The following is a 16486-nucleotide window of genomic DNA, read 5'->3' on the forward strand; positions in this document are numbered from 1 at the left end:
ACATGTCAGAATAATCAATTGAATTTAAGTTCAAGGAAGTTAGAATTATAAGGATGAACTGTAGGGTGAAGGATTTATAACTTCCACTCTCTGACTTCGTTTTTTCATCACGAATGTTAGCGCTTGCAAGTATTGTTTGTTTTGAATTTCGCGTAAAGCTACACGAGGGCTATCTGCAGTAGTCGTCCTTAATTTAGGAGTGTAAGACTAGAGGGAAGGCAGCTAGTCATCACCACTCACCTCAACTGTTGAGTTACTCTTTTATCAACGTCACTTTATAACACCCCCCCCACTGCTGAAAGTGCGAGTATGTTTGGTACAAGGATTCGAACCCGCGACCCTAGGATTATGAGTCGAGTGCCTTAACCATCTGGCCATGCAGGTATTACGTAGATTGTATCTTTAACATGTTCGATTTTTTTTTTATTAAGGTGAAATTTGTAAGACCCTTTGTTGCATTATCGTATTATGTAAATATTTAGTACAAATAATTTTTATCTGACATTATATTATTGGACAAACATAATATCATTTTCCAATTGTTTTTTCTTTAGGTTCCACATTCAGAAGACGTTTTCATTGAATGTTTCAAACATAAGACAGCGATTTTCCTATGTTTGATGCTAGAACACTCGCAGCATCTCTGTCGTTCTTGTGTAGGATTATCTTCTACATAGTCTTGTTAAAGGGACATTCGCAGCATCTCTGTCGTTTTTGTGTACGGTTATCTTCCTCATACTCTTGTTAAAAGGACACTCGCAGCATCTTTATCGCTTTTTTTTGCAGAGTTATCTTTCTCACGGTCTTGGTAAAAGGACACGCATATCATCTCTGTCGCTTTGGCGCAGAGTTATCTTCCTCATTGTTTCGGAAAGAGGACCTTCAGAACGTCTTTGTGAATTTAATGTAAAGTAACCTTCGTGATCTTGTTGTAAGAACCTTTCATAATAAATATCTCTGTCGTGTTGAAGAAAGGTGATCTTTGTTTTCTGAACAGTTGTGGATGGCTCTTCTCTGAATCTTTTACATTACATTACGAAATAAGCTATGCTTAAGTGGGTGTTATGACTCAGGCAATCTAAAATCCATAGTATGTTTTGAGAGAAAACAATGTTGTAGTATTGATAACCTTTCCCTAAGGTATGAGAATATAAACAATATCCATACTATTATTAAATTAAAAAAGACGTGTTACGTTAAATGGTTAGAGCGAGGGGGAAAATGTCGCATGCTATCAACCTATAAAAAGATCTGGACAAGGAGCTGAAAGTTACAGTGAAACTAAATCAAAGTATGACGTAAATGTGTGAAAACCATGAAATTTAGTAGATGATACTTTTATGAGATTCACTCATAAAACATTTTCTTATTTATTTTTTGTGAAACAGCGCATTTATCTAATGTCTTACGATTTACACACGATGTTGAGTTCGTTTTATTATTACTATTTTCGAGGTTTGGTACTTCGTTGCTGTTCATATCAGAAAGTCCGGTCATGCTCTGTCTGACAAAGTAATTTCCACTGCAAAAATTTAGACATAAAGATATCATGTCATATCGCATCACTCCTTTCTGCATGGTTTCTATAATCTATCTAGTATGTGAGGACGACGGTTCCAGTTTCAATAACCTTACCGTTTAGAAATCAATAGAAGCTGTGTCTGACGCCTTGAAAAATATATCTTCCTATGGAATAACATGAATACCGGCTTCATTCTCCAGCTGCTCGAGGTATGCAATGGCTGAACGGGAGGTATGACTGGAAGCCTCATTTTGGTGAACTCATGCCATATTGCACTCGTTTTCGTACAAAGGTGGTATTTCTGTGTGATTCAAAGAAACCTGAAAATTGGACTGACAGAAGCAGTGTTCACTTTGACCTTTGTTTTCACTCTTTCGACCCCTAATTTGTTTTTTGCACAGTATCCAGCAATGAGTATCACTGGCTACGTGCCGAAAGCGCAGTTTTCTTCAATTGTTCTTCCTTTGATGAACATGTGGAAACAACTTGTACGTAAATAGTGTCACTTTCCAGACAGGTATTATTCTTAATTACATCGCGTCACATTAACGTTTTCACCTGTTATAAAACGCCACAATTTACTTACTACAAATGAGGTCTGACTTGTTGCAGGTATTTTTCTCGGCGGTCCTGCTACCCAAGTTAATACATATTCCTTTGTTTTCCATTAGCTTCAAGTACAAGGACATCGCCATCTTGGAATATCTAAATCCTACATCTAAACACACTTTTATGATCCAAGTGTATGAATATTTTGCTTCGAAAGGCACCGTTTCATGCCCTTTTCAAAAGCAATCAGTTATTGATGGTATCACACTGCTTATCAAAAGCTGAGGAATATGAAAATGTAGTTATGATACAATCCGTTCCACAATGACTTTATATCGGCTACTATTATCACACGACTTGCTGACTTATATTTTCAAAATCTGTTTAATTTAATTATGGATTTTAATTTATTTATGCTACTGTATGTTTATCTACTTTTAAAGCGTGATTAAACCCGGAAAGACTAAGTTCCATACTTCCGTAGCTAATTTTAATTAAAAAAAAAGCTGCATCTAGTTCTGAAATAAAGAAAAACTGTTTCATTTTAATGTGATAAACTTAATGAAAACTTTCAATGAAATATACAGTAATACGTAAATTAATATATTTACAGTGTAAAAGACATGTACATTACTCGCTCAGTTTACGATGCTTTTATTTTCTGAATGTTTTATATATAATTTTAATGAAAACCGTACACTGCACATATAATAATAACCAAATTAAACATGCATTTAACCTGTAAATTCATAAACTGTGAAAGAACGGGTCGATTTAACAGTGTTTTAATGATACACAATAACTGACATGTGTTATTATAAATTTCGTGTATTTTTAATCAACCGGCACCTAATGGAAAAAAAAAAAAAAAAAGACCTAGTAGGAACATTCACCTGCAAGTAGTTTAGCAATCTTTAAACAAAATAGCTCCGAAACATCCATAAATAATGTTCTGAGAAACATTTATTATGAAGGATGAAACAAGTGTTGAACCACTATAAAGAATTAATAATCCAGTTTTATCACATAACACAAAGAAAGCTGAAATGAGCTTCTATGTCGTTTTGCCGCGAGAAACCATGTTCGAAATTCAATTACGATAAACAAAGAGATCTTTCTAGAACTGCTGAAATGAGAAAACAGTTGTTCTTTTTTACAAATAAACAATAAGCGGCTTCAATGCTAATCTAACGCATATTAATGATCAGTTTATAAAACATTAATCAGAAACAACGGATTTAGTTTGATAGTTGTAGTTGAACTTGATGCTAAAATGTATAAATAAACTCAACTGGTATTACCTTTTCAGTTATCGTTGTAATGACTGCCTAAAATGTATCGTAGTAACTTTTATAACATCCATAACATAATACATAATGTAAACTAAATTAGATAAAAAGTCTCCTAATGCTGTTATATGAATGTGATTTAAATTTCATGAAATTTATAATATATTAATTTATATCTTTACTTAATTAATAAGTGAATAAAAAACAAGTGTTGTTGTTTTTTTTAACTTGTTTAACTAAAGGTAACGTGATTCTTGGCAGCAGGTTTGGCATTAGAGAAATATTTTTTTTTCTTACCACGTGACTATAGTGTGTTTTGAACAATACGCCTTTCGATTTAGTTTGGTTTTAGAATTTCGCGCAAAACTACACGAGGATTATTTGAGCTAGCCGTCCCTAATTTAGCAGTGTAAGACTAGAGAGAAGGCAGCTAGTCATCACCACCTACTTTTACCAAAGAATAGTGGTTTGACCGTCACATTATCACGCCCCCACGGCTGAAAGGGCGAGCATATTTGATGTGACAGGGATTCGAACCCGCAATCCTTGGATTACGAGTCGAGTGCCTTAACTATTTGGCCATGTCAGGCCAGGGTTCTTAGCTGAAACATAATATTTTTTTTTTCTTTGATAATTTACTGATTTCTGATTGGTCAAACTTCCCTTTCTTCTGTCTTAACTTATTGTATGATTTTATATCTTATTATAAATATTATATTACATTTTGTTATAGAGGCTTATGACATTTGAAGTATACCTCTAAACTTTATTAAACTAATATTATAGTTGTCGTTACACAAAGAGCTAGGCGTATGGCCATCTGTGCTCTGTTCACCAAGGGTATCGACACCCGGTTTCTAATAGTATAAGTCTGCAGACATACCACTGTGTCACTGGAGGTTCAAAATCACAGACTAACAATCTGACAATTTTTAAAATATTTTCATAATTCTGATATTCCTTATTAAACCTTTTTTTCAAGGTTTTTCTAAATCCCTATATTTAATCCATGCTCTTATCTGCGAATCTTGTTAGTACTTCAAAACGTATTGTAGCTCTAAAACCAAAACAGAGTAGACGTTATCTTACCTAAGAATACGATAAAACTGTCTTTATTTCTTATTATTCTATACTTTTATCTTTCGACATAATTTCTAACAATTGCGCTGTTAAATGTTTCTACACCCTGAAATATTTTTGTTACAAGTAATTTAACAACTGGTATTTGTATGACTCCTAATAAAAGTGTAATGTCTTGTGATAAACTGAGAAAACAAAAATTATTTGAAACTACTATCAGCTTCAAAGTTAGGAGAAACTCCGTTATTCACTTCTGTGAAAAGTAATCCTTTGTCTGCTTGAACTGCTCGATAAAGCTGAGTTTATTACCCGTGTTTTGACAAAAAAAGAAAAGCAGATACTCTTATAATATTTTATGTGGTTGGATAGACGACCCTACCCTTGAATTAAAGTTTCATTTAGAAAAAATATAAAATGTTTTGTTTTGGTAAAATTTTTCCGATACTTTTCATTCATCCAACTTTAAAGTTATTTTCAACAAAGAATTGCAACATAAAGTTAGTAAGCGTTCGGAAAAAGTCACTTCTTAAGAAATAAATGTATTAGCGGAAGAATGAAAGGACAACATTCTGTCATCCACGCTTCAGTACGTTGGAAGAATTTTATTTCTGACACCCATACTTGCGACCTCAGCACAACCTTCAAAGCGCAAGCACCTTCCAGGCATCGCCCAAAAACAAACTGTAAAGTAATATCCACTACTCCAGTTTTCACGGAATGACAGCCCGAGCTAGCCGCACGAGCGAGGTCAAAAACCTTGTATATACGGAGCTTAATGAGGTCATAGTATAAACGTCTACTACCATTCCGACTGCTATAATACCGTCTACTAAGCCTGGAGGATCTGGTTTTCAATTTGGACTTTTCCCCAGGGTAATAAGAAGCATTCGAGTGCAAACACGCTACCGAGTCTCTGAAGGATTCATATCAGTTTTTATTTAACTGTTTGCGAAAAATGTATACTTTACCCCTGGTAAAATGAGGAAATAAGTGATATAATGACAAATCCGACGTCGAGTGGTATCATACATTACAGCACTTTATACAAAATTCTTCCCCGAGGTTTTCACAATGTTTCGAATTTTTGTGGTAAAATAATTTATCCATTAGTTCGGTCATTATTCTGAGTAAATAACTATCCACTTAACGTTGTACTAAATTTTTGTGGAGTTTAGATAAAGCTCTTATTTATTAGATTTGTCATGATAATACCAGGTAAGTAGTTCGTAATTTAAAAGTTTGTTCCACCAGTAAGCTTTGCTTCTACAGCGAGTTTCGACGGTTGCGGTGAACCTTAAATATTAATATTTGCAGCATGTTTTATGTTTATTACATTCACTGTTTAACCCTCTTATTATGAATATTTCGTGCCCTCAGAAATAAACTACTTAAATTTTATTTTTTCTTGTAAAATATGTGTAAATATTTCAATTGTTAACATTCTATATGGCAGATATTTGTAAAGAAGACAGAATTAAGAGCAAAAAGTGACGGAAGTTTGGTTTTAACACAGAGCTAGACAATAGCTAACTACACTGTGTCCGCTGTGAGGACCGAATCTTGAAATTATTAACGTTTATGAGCTTTCAAGTTTACCGATGAGCCATTGGGAAAGGACACTAAATATGGATATAAGTCAATGACCTAGTGATCGACCTTGTGGCTCAAATCAAAAGCCATAATAAGAGTGATAATCAAATGCTACTGTTCGATTTAAAACGTTTAAGAACGGATCCCCCTCAGTGGCTCAGCGGTAAGTCTGAAGGACTATAATGCTAAAGACCGAGTATAGATACCCATGGTGGGCACAGCACGGTTAAGCTCATTACGTTGCTTTGTGCTTAACAGCAAACAAACAAAATCAATAATTATATACATATATATATATATAAATTAAATATTTTTCTTTGTTTACTAGAGGTGAAATCAAAACGAGAATTTGTGATAGAAGTCTAATGCATTCGCTGATTGCCTGCACCCTCTGCTATGGACTGCAGTTTTCCTGTTAAAAGCTCACCAGAACCGCTGGTGTCAGCAAACCAGAGATATCATTAGATAAAACCAAGAACTAGTGTTGTTGACTATATATCTTTCATCTAGTATTTCAGTTCAAAATTATTAACAGCTAGCACAAATAGTTCTTGTGAAGCTTTATGTGAATGTCCGAAACAAAATAATAATAATAATAGTCAAATCTTCACATATTTTATCAATCAGAAGTAAGATGAAAACTGATTCAGTTTCGAGAGTTAGTTTGTCCGATCTACACAATAAAGAAAACGTGATTAAATCTTTATGTAGAGGGAGCCACTTCTGTTTCATTTCCTTGTTGTTTGGTCTATAGTGCATTTCATGACCTAAATGTAAATGTGTCCGCGTTGTTAATTTAAGACTATCTAATTATAAAAGTCAAAATAATCGGACTTCTTTGCAGTTTAATGTTTAGATTAATGGTTACACGTAGCAGATCAAACAACACTGGTTCTTAACCCTAATCTGTTACGTGTAAAGATCCATGCTTATTTCTTTTACTTTTTAATTCTTGAAATCGGTTTTTGTTAGTTATGAATAAAAAATATTAAACAGCATGTTAAATAAAACACGATAATATGAAAATGTAAGAGCGTTTTACGATGTTTGTAAGGCTAGTGGAGAAAGATGTCAGAATTATTATATTCAATTAAAAGAAAAAGTACAAAATATTTTTAACAACTGGTTTTAACTTCATTTGTAAATCTAGTCGTAGGAAGGCAAGGGTAAGGTTTTTGTAGCCTGTTAAATTAATTCGTATGTGTCAGTCTTTAATGTCTATGTTTCGCTGTCTTAAGCACCCGTATGTTAGGTTAAATAGTCAATTAAGTTAAAAAAGAACATATTCACTTACAACAAGTGCAAAAAACAAACATATTCATAAACTATTTCTTACAGGAAGATTAACTATCATTTTTCCATTCGACAACACGTTAGAAAAACACATCTTTGAATAACATTGATGTTTAAAATTAACATAATATGATATTTGTATAAGCCAATAATAGCCTTTTCTCATTATCCACATTCGTGTTACTGGATGGCATTTAAAGACACGCTTCAATATAGCGGTATCGTGGTTACTCACAAGCTACGAAATACCAAAATTTCAAAACTTGCTTACACATAGAAGTATAAAAACTTGGATATCTGTTGACTCATAATCTGTATACCATGACTGCAGACAAACAGTATTTGAGGACTGACTATCAACAAATTATGAGTTTAATTATTTTTATCTCAGTCAGTTTGTTTGTTTTGAATTTCGCGCAAAGAGACTCAAGGGCTATCCGTCCCCAATTTAGCAGTGTAAGACTAGAAGGAAGGCAGCTAGTCATCACCACCCACCGCCAACTCTTGGGCTACTCTTTTATCAACGAATAGTGGGATTGACTGTAACATTATAACGCCCCAACGGCTAAAAGGGCGAGCAAGTTTGGTACGACGGGGATTCGAACCCGCGACCGCCAGATGACGAGTCGAACGCCTTAATCCACCTGGCCATGCCGGGCTCCTCTCGCTCACTGTCCAGCAAGTATAATTAGGAGAAGAAATTAGTCTAGCTGTCGGTCTTCATGGTGTTTATAAACAAAATACTTTACTGTTAAAAAACAACAACCACGTTATGTCATATAAACTAAAATAATTGCTTAACCATAAATAAATGTTCTTATATCCTTCACTACAGGGAGGGTTCACATATATTTCATCACATTAAATAATTTAATGTTTCCTTCAGACCAACCCTCAATATAAAGAACTAACGAAAAACATTCGATGGAATTATTCATTTTCTACATAAAAGACTAATTAAATCCTAACACCATAATGGAATTAACAGCAATATTGAGATATTTTGTCCATTCTTTTCTGCATAACTTCTAACTTATATCGTTGTTTTACAATCGAGAACGTTTCAAGCAACTTGTCGTATAAATTGTGTAGGAAAATGTATTTTAAAATTCGATGTGAATGCAATTAGATAAGGCATCTGAAAGTACTGATTTACTATTAACAACAACATGTTTTTGATAACAGTTTATGTTCAAATCTGTATAATAGGCTATTGAACCCTGAATTTTTGTGTTATAAGCGTTCAAGCTTATAGCTGAACCAAAGATGTGTGTTTTGGGTAGACATAATGTAAATACACATTAGTGAGAATCTCAAATATCTGCAGGTACTCATCCGAAAATATACTACTTTTTCTCGCTTACAAAATAAAAAGCATAAAACCCACAACATACGTATCAATCAAAAACTTTACGTTATTTTCTATAATTTAAATTTGTAGATACATTTGATTTAAGCATTTCATCTTCCAGACTTTCATTTAAGTAAAAATAAACATGAAATGTCAGCCTACAGTTTGCACTGTTTCAATCATTCTCATATTTGCCTTTAAGATTAAGTTCTGCATTAAACAAATTACAGTGCAGATTTCAACAATATACGTCAGACGTTTCTAATTATCTCATTACAACCACATGAAGTTCTTCAATGTGCTGTGATTATCTGCTCTGGGGCTAAATGGCCCACTTTCTGAGTCTCTGTCTAAACTGATTAAAACAGCTGTGTAAGTTTTGGTTTCTTTTTCAAAGGTCCCAGATACTGCATAGGAAGTTCAGTTTCTAATAATTCTCCGAAAATAGATTGTTTGTTGCATTTTTTATTATTATGTTAATGGTTTGTTGATACAGAGGTGTCAACAACCACGAAACCACTTCCCACTGCTTTGTAATTAAGCTGTAGTCAACCTAATCGCCCCCCAGTGGTGGAGCGGAATGCCTGCGGATTTACAACGCTAAAATCCGGATTTCGATACCTCTGGTTGACATATCACAGAGAGCCCATTCTGTTCCTTTGTACGTAACTTTAAATAAATACATTAATCAAAGCTACTCTCGCAAATGTGGCTCACTAAGCATGTTTTGTTTATTAATACTTTTTTAGGCGAAAACCTGTAGGAGCGCTTTGTTGAATTAATAATTAGATAACAAAAACGTAATCGTGTAAGTCTTGAGTATTACATAGTTAGTTTGTTTCGATTATAATTATTTAGCTATCAAACTAGAAAACTACAAAACGTGAAAACTGTTAATTGTTAGTGTAAGTAATGCTAGTCATTAGCTCACTGATAAAATGTTATATATTCTGTTTTGTTGGCGGTGTATACGTTTACAAAATATTAATTATTTCTTATTTCTTTGGCTCGTGAAGATTTCATAACAAATATGAGAATCAATGAAATTTCACTACCTTAGAAATCGTCAGATCTGTAACAATCAGTGAACAGAAGAACATGTCAAAATGTAAGAGAATATTAAACTATTTTCCTGTCTATTCAAAATGTAAATACGGTTCTGCTCTGTTCCTGTCTATTAACAATGACAGTGTAAATACGGTTCTGCTCTGTTCCTGTCTATTCACAATGACAGTGTAAATACGGTTCTGCTCTGTTCCTGTCTATTCACAATGACAGTAAATACTGTTCTGCTCTGTTTCTAAAATACATTTTGCATCGTAAAAATAAAGTACATACAAAATCGCATAAAGTTTTTCTTTTTTAAAAAAAATTAGGTATAATTTAAGCAAAGTATGTATTAATATTAATTATGACAAACACAAGCAACAGAGCACGAAGTTCATCTCAATATTACCACCCTAAAATAACCTGTTTACTGTTTTATTATTATTAATAATAGTATGCTGTTAACAAGCTAACAGACCTGATTAACAGAAAGATTGAAAATTAATAGCACGAGCTTAAGATTTAAAATATGACGTTTAATAAATATGCTGACTGTAATTATTAAAGTCAGTTGTGCTATTTTTAGCTTCTTCCGCTAGTCAACATGTTTTAGTTATATTTGAAGCCTATTCAAAATAATCGAAAATAAAGCTGGAATATTGTTAAACGTAAAGAATTATTTGATATTTCGAAAAGTTATTTTTTGTGATATAAAGAAAATAGTTCTTTTTTTTCTATTTGAAATAACCGCAAGCCTTAATACCTTCCGAATACTTTTCAAAAGTGCACATAAACGTTCGCAGGAACATGTAACAAAGTGGATTTCGTTAGAAGAACGTTTGTTTGAACGAAATTTACTTTAAACTTTTTTTCAAAATGCACAGAAACGTTCACAGCATTTTCTGAACGATTATTACACTGGACGGAAGCAAAAGAAGCAAAAAAACATTATCACAGGAGCATGCGCACATTTTTAAGCAATTAGTGAATAGTAAACTACGTCGAAATCTTCGACTGAGTAAATTTCTCTCTTAGATCGTTCATTTCACACGGGGATTACAATGAATTCTTAAACTACGATCACACTTCACATTAATATTCCAGAAAACAAAACATAATGAAATCAATTAATTTCAAATGTTTGAACACTCACCTTGGCCTCTGGAGAAGAGTCAAGATTTACAGGATCAAATCACATGTGTTTACATAAATTTTTATTAGATCTCAAATAGTACGGTGCCGATTCAAGTGAGAAATACGGAACAGTACTTCGTACTTTGTCGTTAGATTTGTCAACGGTCACACTGTGTTTTTCATGTTCACTGGATATGAAGAACTATATCTGCCTGAAGAGTTTCCGGAAGAAAAAAATCTCCCCTCAACGATATCACGAAATTCCTTCTTTCGTACTAGGATGCTTTAGAATAAACGCGAAACTTAGTCACTGCCTCTCTGTAGGAATCGAGGCCATGCTTGGAGCTCAGCCGGGGCCATTAACCAATGAGGTAATGGCACAAGTGTCTGCGTTCCAATCACTTCGTGTTTTAATTGTAGGTTTAGAGTGCAGCATACTTGTAAAGATAGTTTTATTTTGCAGTACCAGGACACCGGAGATACATATTTAATTTTCAGTTTGTATATATCTGTTATAAGACCGTTATAAAAAAAAAAGTCATATAAGTTTTTCGTTTACTTTAGTATTTTAAACTGAGTTGCTCGTTTAATTCGTAATGTATGATTTCCGGTTTTCTGTAATTTAGTAATGTATTATTTCCGTTTTTCGAGCCTACAATGCATTGCTAACAGCTTAAGCTCTTGGGATTTAAAATTTTCAGTGATAGATATTTATGTATTGATATATTATTTATATTCATTAGTTACTTGGCATATATCAGTTGTTTTATAACTTCTTAAATAGATAACTCACTGATACAAAGAGAAATGGATCCTACAAAAAGACAACGCTCCATCTTCGAGATAAAGCTACAACTGGATAATAGGCAACAGAGAGAAGGCACACGGTTGATATATTTATTATGTGGAAAGTATAAATTTGAGCCAAGTAAGTTAACTAAATGATGTGAAATAATATTTCAAAATATTCAACGAATGTTGCATGAAATGACCCCCACGAAACAAAGGTTAGCAAGACAGATCAAGAAGACTGTCTTATTACGACCCCTGAAAGTCTCCCAGTGCCCAGAAGATTATTTTATTACGACCCATGAAAGTCTCCCAGTGCCCAGACGATTATTTTATTACGACCCCTGAAAGTCTCCCAATGCCCAGGAGATTATCTTATTACGACCCCTGAAGGTCTCTCAGTGCCCAGAAGATTGTCTTATTACAACTCCTGAAAGTCTTCCAGTGCCCAGAAGATTGTCTCATTACAACTCCTGAAAGTCTCCCAGTGCCCAGAAGATTGTCTTATTACGACCCCTGAAAATCTCCCAGAATAGGCACGTTTTTATTACTTCCCGTTTCTTTTCTCGGCTAAACTGGTTTGCGCCAATATGCACAATTCTCACGCTCACCCATTCTTCGACACCCTTCCGTAACAGGGAGTTATAAAGACCTATCTGTTAATCTCATCGATCAACGACTTAGTTTTTTCTACGAGAAAATAGCTCCTAATCTAACTTCTAGAAACCTCTTTGTTAATTTCAAGTCTACTTGATCAACATCGTTTTTTTTAGAAGAAGAGCATAGCTCCTAATCCAACCAACTAGTGGTTTTCAGTTGACTTCCTTTCCCACAGGCAGTAAATGCAGTCACTGTCTGAGCCAACATAAATCAGGTGGAATAATCAATCAGTTCTTCTTTAGTCCTTTAATTTTAAATGGGGCGCTCACACACTGAAGAGCAACATTCAATTTATATTTCAGAAAGATTATTATTATCCTTGGAAATGAAATATGAAGAAATATTAATGAAAAAAAATATAATGTCATAAAAAATGAGCAAAGGAAAACCATGTGCGTTTTTTGCTGCAACGTGTTATATTTTATATATATATAATGTATATTTATTATATATTCATATTGTTATTTTACGTTAGTCATGATTTAACGTTTTGGACCTAAAGCTATAAAACAAATAACCAACATAATGTTCTGTGCCGAATTATAGTACAAGTATTTTCTTTATATAGAAATTCGTATGGATTAAAACGTACACAGAAGTGAACATTAAACAAATAAATTTGACAAGAATACTGTGAAAAGGTCTACTTTCCTACCAACAATATTACCCTTGGGCTTTGGGAGGCGTTCTGGCTCGTATTCAGTGTGAAAATAAACTGATAATTTGTAGCCATAGACTAAATATTAAAAACAGCTTTCATATTATTCACCTGTTTAATTTTTATACACAGTTACGTTCAAGCAATAATTTACTACGAACAAAGGATGATTTATGAGGAAACGTATCGCTAGAGGGCTCCCTGCTGACTGACTTGTCATGTAACAACGCCTCCTTTTGTCAATCAGATGAAGAGTTGTCAATGAGCCACAAAGTCGCTCTCAATAGAAAAACAAAAAAAAAAATCAATTTGCTAAAACTGTTCGGATTAAGTGGGCTTCTGAAACACATTTAGTGATAAAAATATGTTATTGCGCCCGAAGCTTACAAACTTATGTACCAAGTGTTATGGGGGATGTTTGTCCAAGTGAATTAACCTGTTCTTTTGTTTACAGTAACTTGTAACACATAGCACGGCATGGCCAAGTGTGTTAAGGCGTGCGACTCGTAATCTGAGGGTCTCGGGTTCGCATCCCCGTCGCGCCAAACATACTCGCCCTTTCAGCCGTGGGGGCGTTATAATGTGACGGTCAATCTCACTATTCGTTGGTAAGAGTAACCCAAAAGTTGGCGGTGGGTGGTGATGACTAGCTGCCTACCCTCTAGTCTTACACTGCTAAATTAGGGACGGCTAGCACAGATAGCCCTCGAGTAGCTTTGTGCGAAATTAAAAAAAGCAAACAGTTTATAACACGAAACAATGTTTAAAAATTATAACAGGTTGGGCTTTTTTTATCAATATATCATTAGATCAGGATTTACAGAACTTACCCTCTTATAAAGACTTATTTTACACGTAGTGAAAAATGTGTTATCAAATTCATCAGACTTTTTTCACAATTTAGTGTTTTATTCTTCAGGGTAGGTTGGAAACAGCATAGGGGTCAGTGTGCCCCAATTGTGAATCCCAAGGATATATAACTAAAGACTCGTTTTCACAGAAACGTGATCTGCACACTGGATCTGTGGGTACAAGAGTGGTAGTCAAATCCTGTTAAACAAGAGATGTTCATGAGTTGTCGGTGAATGGTGTTAACTAGCTGCTTCCTTCCAGTCTGACACCCGCGGGTACAGCGGTAACTCTACGGATTTACAACGCTAAAATCAGGGGTTCTATTACCCTCGGTGGGCTCAGCAGATAGCTCGATGTGGCTTTGCTATAAGAAAACACACACACACACATCTGGTCTATCAGCTCACAATTATAGACAGAAATGCATACATAATCACTGAGTAGGCTTTCGTGGGTTTTTTAACAAACAAAACCTCTTGATTCTTTCATATATATATATACGTGTGTCATAGTTTTCAATATTAATAGTCATAAAGTAAAACACAACTCTGAGTCCAAACATAGTTAAGTTAGCTTACCTGATACATGAAAATTCGAGAAGCGGTAAACGAAATTACTTTTACGAGGTTTTGGGGATAACTAGGGCTTTCCATGTTAGTAATTTTTTTTGAAAAAGCCTAATACATTGAAAGTTAGGATATAAACGTTATAAGTTGCTAATACGCACCCGCCATGAATACTGGTTGATCAGGTAAAGCAAGTATTGCAGGACGGTTTATGTTTATACTTGAAATGCAGATAATCAGTTGAACTCAACATCAGTTAATCCTTGAGTAAAGGTTTAGAGCTAAGATGAGTACTTGCTAGTTACATTAATATCAATTTGCATTAGTAGTGTCTCAAAACCTCCTGTTCTTTTACCCAAAATCATTCTTTTCAGGCATTTTAAGTTTAAAATGCGCTTATATTTCCAACGTCTGTGATTTTTTCTTTGGATAACAATTAATTCTAGTATTATTAATTTTTTTCTTTCACCGTGTTCAGTGTCGGTTTAAGATTATTACTAAAATGATTGGGTATGTCATTTATTTCTAATGGTGATCTTAACAAACTTACAGAAATATGTTAAGAACTGGTGGCTACTTCTCCGTTAGTAGTTGATTGTTTGTTTGTTTGTTGTTGTTTTTTTAATTTCGCGCAAAACTACACGAGGGCTATCTGCGCTAGCCGTCCCTAATTTTGCAGTGTAGGACTAGAGTGAAGGCAGCTAGTCATCCCCACCCACCGCCAACTCTTGAGCTTTTCTTTTACAATAGAATAGTGGGATTGACTGTAACATTATAACGCCCCCACGGCTGAAAGGGCGAGCATTTTTGGTGCAGTGGTGGGTGATGAATAGCTGTCTTCCCTCTATTCGTACACTGCTAAATTAGGGACGGCTAGCGCAGATAGCCCTCAAGTAGCTTTGCGCGAAATTCAAAATAAACCAAAACCACTATTATGTAACAGGAGAAAATTTAATTTTCCATTCCAAGGTATATTTGGCTCAATACAGCTCAAGAAAGCGTTGCAAATTAAAGTATGGTTACTGCCCACAATGAAGAGTTTATTACAATATCTTGATAATAACCAACGCCATTTTGAAGTAATGCTTCACAGAGTTTGTTTTACAAACATCATCATAAATTAGTGGACGATTTTGATTCATTGGACTTTTATATTTAAAATTGACGACGTAGAAATAAAATGAGATTATGCCATTATAAAAAATGTACAGGTTTTGAACCTCACTTTGTAGACCCTTCTTGCTAACAAATTATTTTGATGTTTCATGAAAAAAAAATATAACGCCTTTCTGAGTGAAATTCTATCTAAGAAAATGTGACATATTTGTGTCATTAATAAACCTTCCTATATTTTTTTATAGTTAAAGTCGAGGAAAACTTTGCATTTTCTCTATTTAAACGGGAAACAGGAAACGTATTAGTAACGATGTTAACAAGACCATAGGTGTGTAGCTTCTATAGATAGCACCAATCTAGACTGTCTCTAACTTTCTTAGTCAGCTAGGCTTCTATGGGCCACACTTGACTATGATACAGCTATAAATTGAACTTTCGTTTGCAGACTGAAGTAAATGGTTTCTGCTATCTTGACCAAAACAGCTTTAAGACGAGGTAGATAATATATCATCAGAACCTGGACAAGCACTAGTGAAACTGCAACATCTATAACGTAGAGAATAAAGACGGTAGTGCCAGGGGTTAGTTCATGTTTTTAGAAATAATAAAACAGACCGACAACCCAGTTACTCAAACATCAGAGCTGCGGTTAACGTCAGTTAGAGTTACGTCTTTGTTGTCACTATTTCCAGCCGTGTGGAACAGCTGAGAAACCAAACCTAATTGTTCTTATAATGTCTGAAATAGGTATTCACCCTTTATGATGCCAAGTGACAGCTGAGTTGATAGCTCTACTACAACATTTATGAACGAATTTCTGTTGAATATCTTTGCATTACGTAGGAGAGAAATAGTGTGTTACTACTGATTGTAGTATTTGTTTAGCTTTGAGCAAGAACTGATTATACCAGGGTAGCTTTTAACAGAAATTGTAAGCTTTTCACTCCAGTATATAACCCATCAGATTACTGAGCAGAGGGAGTGTTGGCC

At 34.4% G+C, this 16486-nt stretch overlaps 1 protein-coding gene across 1 annotated transcript in view; it reads right to left on the minus strand.

Moving 5' to 3' along the window:
- The window catches only part of LOC143226396 (twitchin-like), a 217123-nt gene extending 206158 nt beyond the window's left edge, over positions 1 to 10965 (minus strand). Inside the window, exon 1 of the mRNA XM_076457312.1 lies at positions 10875 to 10965. The gene's annotated coding sequence lies outside the window, so the exon portion shown is untranslated. The remainder of the gene's footprint in view (positions 1 to 10874) is intronic.
- Positions 10966 to 16486: the final 5521 nt, after the last annotated feature.

The sequence above is a fragment of the Tachypleus tridentatus genome, chromosome 9 (assembly GCF_004210375.1).
Source record: "Tachypleus tridentatus isolate NWPU-2018 chromosome 9, ASM421037v1, whole genome shotgun sequence".
Taxonomy (NCBI): Eukaryota; Metazoa; Arthropoda; class Merostomata; order Xiphosura; family Limulidae; genus Tachypleus; species Tachypleus tridentatus.